The sequence below is a fragment of the Triticum urartu genome, chromosome 3A (genome assembly GCF_056163025.1).
Source record: "Triticum urartu cultivar PI428250 chromosome 3A, HENAU_Tu73, whole genome shotgun sequence".
NCBI lineage: Eukaryota > Viridiplantae > Streptophyta > Magnoliopsida > Poales > Poaceae > Triticum > Triticum urartu.
The window spans coordinates 674,208,148-674,214,475 of NC_141875.1; the positions used below are offsets into that span (position 1 = coordinate 674,208,148).

Genomic DNA, 6,328 nt, shown 5'->3' on the forward strand with positions numbered 1-6,328 from the left:
CAGAACCACGTAGTCGTGGATGCACATGGAGGTTGGGAGATCGCTCCCCTCGAGGAGGGGGGCGATGCGGAGAAAAACTCTCCCAGAGCCAACGAGATGCGTGGCTGTAATGACTGCCATGGCTAAGGTGGCAACACCATGGTCCCGACACCCGCTCTGTATCCCCAAGGAAACGAAATGAGCTCTACTGTCATCTCATACGCACCATGGTGGACTGTAGAGCCAAAAACAATGGGCGTAAATTGAAGGGATGTTGTTGAGGGCCTCCTACTAGGAACCGGAAGTTTTGCGTGATGAGTTTGAAAACTTTTCGATTTGCTCCATAATTAATGTCGGTAAAGACCGCAAACAGCTCGAAGAGAACTGTGTACTTTTATTTACTGCATGAGGGATTCATATACTGACGTGCCCATACTATCATTGTGAGATGATGGAGTACTTCAGCTTATAAGATCAGAGGAAGATTCAGTAAGATGAATATGACATAGATTACTAAGGTGATAAGTTCATAGACCTCTTTGCGGAAGAGGAGCAATTCATCGATTACAAAATGTTCATGTAATTACAAAAGTGTTTCTCACATTTTTACAAAGAAATTCATGTAATTTAAAAAGTGCTTGGTCAATTTTCATAAACGTTTGTGTCATTAGAAAAAAAATTCATTATTAGAAATCCATGTACTAAAAGAACTGTTTGATACATTTATAGAAATTTGGATGTAGTTAAAAAAAGTGTTGAATGCATTTCAAAATATGTTTTAGAAAATGTAACCATGTAATAAGTAGTTAATATATTTTAGTAAGATGGCCATGTGATTAAAAAGTGTTCAATGGTTTTTAGAATATTCTTCATATTAAAAAATTTCATGCATTACAAAAAAGTGTAATTAAAAGAATAAACTTTAGATGAACAGCGCGCTGGAGAACTCTCCCGCAGCCGTAGACGCGGTGTGCGGGCATGGTGGCAGCACCATGCTCCCAGCGCCCTCTCTCTCGAGGGGATAGACGTCGTGGTCCACCGTGTTGCTGACGGGGACGGGAATTGCCTTGTTCATGTCCAGCGTGATGTAGCCGGGCGGACGGACCTCGGCATCGAGCTGGTTGATGAGGTCTCTAGCGGAGCGCCAGATGTTGCTGCCGACCGCTTCCTGGCCGGGCAGACGCACGTGCTTGAACTGGCAGATGTCGGGGCCGGACTTGCCGGGGCCGTAGGCGGCCGAGACGACATTGTAGAGGCCGTCCTAGATGTACAACTACATGAACCTTCGCAACGACTACAGAAAACTAAACCGAATGAAATTCTCAACTAAACGCTCACATCCATGGTTATGGTCTCGATCCCAGACTCAACTCATGAAAATATGGTTTCAGTCTATAACTTGCGGAATGCAAAGTGCAAACACGGCAAACCAGGCACAAGAAATACAAGCAAACAGTTCAGTTTAAGGTGTCTTTGCGCTGCATCCATCCAATGATACAATCCATAACAATGACATAAAGGTTCATGACAACTGAAAATGAAGGCGAAAGGTTCATGACAATTGGAAATGAGGGTAAACATACAGGAAACGTTGCCGATCGATCACTGATCGACGCCGTAATTGATGCTCAGCTCGCTCATCGGCCGGATGGTCTCCATAGCAAAGACCATCAGGTGGGGGCACGACTCGTCTTCGTCGCCACAGACCACGCGCTAGACTAAGGTGTTCGGCGCGACCCTGCTGTGGCAGATGCAGGCCGCCATGTTCTTCCTCTTGGACACGTCGAGCACGTACGTCGGTGCTGGGCACTGCACGAACCGGGGCGATTACCTGCCGTCGTCTGGAAGCGCCGCCGTGGGGGCGTACCCCGACTCAATCCACCTCGGGGGAAACTTCCATGGCTCGATGAAGCAGGCCCGCTCCTCCGTCAATGCGCCGGTATTGGCATTGGCATTCGCGTTGGCAATGCGGGGGTGATCTGCAGGGAGAACGTCCCCGGTGAACTCGCAGAGGAATGCGCCAAGCTGGATCAGGTCCACTTCGTCTCGTTGGACCGGTACACCACCAGCCGGTGCCTCATCCCGCGCTGGGTCATCCGGTTGGGGCAGTTCGCCAGGCACCCGCACGACGGGCCACACTCATACACTGTTGGAGATCCATATTCAGTTCGCATGGTTTCCCAGTACTCAAGTGGTTCCGAGTGGGAGTAGTCGTTTCTAATAGTTGAGTTCATTTCCCGTGGGGTGTGGTCGGACTTCCTATCAACCTGGCTGTTGGGTTGCCCTGGCTGATCCTATTTTTGGCCGTTTGTTTGATCAGCGTAGCAACATTGTAGGTAAGGGTGTGGCACCCACTATCGGTCCCATTTAAACACATGGAATTGAACTTTCCCCTTTGTGGATTACTCACGGATTTAACCGGCCGCACCTAGGCACGTGCAGTAATGCCCAGATGGTACGCCGACGAAGGTTCAATGGTCTCATGGGTCGTCAGACGAAGGAATATGAAGGGGCGAGCGGCGTCAGCTGATGCGATGGCCCACTACGACTGATGATGGCGGCCTAGTGCCCTAGTGGTCGCTGGGGACGCTCGGCGATTTGGTGGCACAACAGAGAATTGGATGGGATGAGCGGCCCGGGTGACATAAGATGTGAAGGCGATGGAGTGAAATTATGGGTCATGCGGTATTGGGAAAGTATCAGGGGAGTTGCAACCCCCTTTATACGAGGAATTTGGAGCCTTTTGTTAATGAACTATTGGACCAAGTAACCGTTTTTCTAGGGTTTGATTGGTAGGGCGGTGCGCTTGCTGACATTTTCTTCTCGTCGGCCCACTCCAGGATAAGCTATATATGTAGTATAATTTATTGTGAATTGTTTGGCACGCTACATCTACCGTTGTTTTATTCTTGAATCTTGAAAATAGATGACAAAATTAGTTTGAAAAACGTTGAAGAAAGCGATGCCTTTGTGTGTCTCTAAAATGGAAGTGGGTATACGCGGACATTTGGATATGCCTTTTACAAATGCCCTACAGAAAATTGGACAGATAATGATCTGCATACATATAAGGTAATTTGTTAGAAATTTTTTTTCCCGATATACACAGTCGCCGCCCCGCTCTATTACCCTATTTCCCAATATATACAACCTTTGGGCAAAATTTTCAAAGAAGTGGTAAAGCCCATCCAGATCCAGGCACACAAAGCCGCGGCTCTATTGCACTTTCCGGCTTGTGAAGTCCAACCCCTAGAATTACGGATTCTTCCACACCCGCCACTCAGACGGCGGTCTCCATTTCAGCAATCTGTCCAGGGCCGGGAGCCGCCTCTCTGGTTGACGCTTCGCTCCCTTTCCTTCGCGGGAGCTACGCTAGGGTCAAGCTCAAACAATGCAGCAGCAGCCTTCTCCTCTGCAAATGCTGGGAATCGTAAGAAGACGAGGAATGCAATTATATTGTGTGCAATCCTATGACGGGCAGTGGACCGTGTTGCCGCCTATAGTATGGCAAGGTGAAGAGGACGATGAATCTGCACATGTGAAACTAGCACAACCCTTCCTGGCTTTTTTGACGCAGCCCTTCCATTCCTCTTTTGTGGTGTTTACACCCCCGGTGAAGTTGCATGACGATGTGGCGATATACTCGTCCGAAACTGGGCGATGGACTCGGAACAGCCGTGAGTGGGGGGATACCAGAGAGTATCCTCCTTTTACTGCGGAATGTGCCTTCGTGAATGGCATGATGCATTTTATGCATTTGCTGGTCGAGGAACCTATTATAGCTGCAGTGGTGTCAAAGGGGGATGTTTGTGGGGAAATTGCTCTCCCGGAAGGAATGGAAGAAGCTAGGTCTGGTTATAGCTCAATTGGATACTCTCAGGGGAAATTGCATGCTTGGTATATGGTTCCTTATTATTACCAACTCTTTGTGAGGGTACTTGAGGATTATGCTAGTGAAGTGTGGAACCTAAAGCATACTATTGATGTTCCCCAAATGTTTGGAAGGGAATATGCGAGAGAGGATTTTGACGAAGAGGACAAGACCTTTAAGTATGAGATGTTTGCAATTTATCCGGATCGTAATTTGGTTTTCGTTACTTATTGGAAGGAGGTGAATCTATCGTATGATATGGATAGCAGGGAAGCGCATCTTATGTGCAATTCTGGACATTTCATGTGTGGTTTACCTTATATTCCCTGTTTCACGGATTTGGTTGGCGGATGATTGCACGGGATGTGGAAGGCATTAGTGTGGAGGCATGACAGCCTCACGATCTCCTTGTCACCAGGCTTCAACTCCAAATGGCGAATCGCACACGCCAGGCCGGGTACCGCTAGAGCTCCTACAACAGCGTCTGCCTGTGGATTGTTGAAAACCAGACATACCGGTAACTATGATAGGTTGACGTCGATGTTGAAGCATGGGACGACACCCTCAAGGCTATCGATCTTGGGGACGATCTCATCAGCGAAGTCCATTTGCGGGTGATGATGCCCCCCCCCAGCCCTAGTTCTCAGGGACAGGCCCATCGGCGAGCATCCCATGGATGAGGTCGCGGCAGGCCTCATAGTTTCATAAGATCGCAGGGTCATCGTCGAAAGAGGCGTGGGCACATAGCCAATGACGGCCCACATTTGGTTGTGGGGCCGAGGACGAGGAGCTCGGCGTGGTAGTTGAAGGCGTTGCCGACAAAGATGCACGGTAGAGCCCCCCCTGTGATCATGGCGCCGAGGGCCCATAACTCGGCCCAGTTGCGCTTGCGCCTCCCGGGGTTGTGCTCGGCGTTGTGCTCTGTGTGGTGCGATGGTAGCGGCGCCAGAGCGCCTCAAAGGTGAGTTGCGTGTGGCGCACCAACGGGCGATAGCGGAGCATCTCCTCCTCCGCGGATATGACCCGCAGTTGCACCATCTCCATCGCCGGATTGGCATGCGCTCTGGGCAGATGAAGGGGCGGTGACACGTGAGAGGGCGCCCGGGACGGCGTCGGGGGCGGGGAAGACTGTGGACGTTGCGGTGGCGTGGCGGAGGGGTGGCAGGCAGAGATGGAGTCGAGCTGCTGCTGCGAAAGGCGGAGAAGGAGGGCCAAGTAGGAGTGGTCATCGGGGGAGGGCTCGAGATCGCCACGCAGGACGGCGTGGATCTCAGATGTTAGAGGGATCCTTGGCGCGCCGGCGACAGGGACGGACCTGGCGGCCACCCGGCTGAGCGTGGCGAACGATAAGAATTTTCTCCTCGTTGCTTTGCTTCCGGGTTGTTTCTCCACTGTGCGTTTTGTTGGTGGTTGTGGACAAGAGCCATGTACTCCCTAATTAATGAGTTTGAATACTTTTATATTTGCTTGCTAATTAATGTCGGTAAAGACCGCAAACAGCACAAAGAGAACTGTACTTTGATTGTTTTTTACTGCATGAGGGCTTCATCTACTGACGTTCCCATGTTATCTTTGTGAGATGATGAGATACTTTAGCTTATAAGATCAGAGCAAGAGTTAGCAATATGAATTCTTCTTCGCGCCTGAATTCTTCTTCGCTGGCCTTCCTGGGTTCTCCTCCATGCCTGAGTTTTCCTCCGCCGGCCCGCCTGGGTTCTCCTCCACGTCCCTCCAGGGCAGCTGCGGCCAGGACTTGGTCGGCGGCCGCGGAAGCGACAAGGGCAACGACGACCAAGATGAGCACCAATTACTAAATCTCCATTCTCCTGCCAGTTAATGGCTATACCCACGACGCGTTTGGTTGGGACACTGGTAACGTATTCACGGTGGAGGGAGTTCGCCGGCGTCGTTGCCCATGGGGCAGAAGGGAGAAGACCAGCTGCCGGAGTTCTTGCAGACGGAGTCGACGGAAGAGATCTCTGGCACTGCTAAATGCTGCTCATGGTGAAGAAAATATCTGACGAGCAGAGAATAGAGAGAGGGAATCGATAGCGGGCGAGAATTATTATTCCATCTCAGGCTAATCGCCACTCGGATGCGCCCTATTTGTATTACTCTCTCCGTCCGGTAAAGTGTGTGCGTTTGGTTTCAAAATTTGTCCATAAAAGAGTGTACTTCTATCTTGCCAATGCACTTTAAAGTAGAAAAAAATACTTCTCTCTCATCACACGGTAATCAAGACCAATAACCATCTACACATGGTCTTCTTAATTTCTACATGCACTTAGCTCATTGGGTGTGGTTAATTAAAGAGGTTAGAGATGATGGCTTGCCTTTTTCCAATGCATTTTTTACTTGACTCCATAATTTGTCCTAAAATCTCTAGATGTTCACTCTTCACCGGACGGAGGGAGTACATGATTGCTTCTTGGTAACGGACATGTTTTCCTAGGATACACTAGCCACTCAGATTTCATG

At 49.7% G+C, this 6,328-nt stretch overlaps 1 pseudogene; it reads left to right on the plus strand.

Annotated features, from left to right (window-relative positions):
* The first annotated feature begins 1,729 nt into the window (after positions 1-1,729).
* On the plus strand, positions 1,730-4,204 carry LOC147981398 (uncharacterized; annotated as a pseudogene).
* The last annotated feature ends 2,124 nt before the right edge of the window (positions 4,205-6,328 follow it).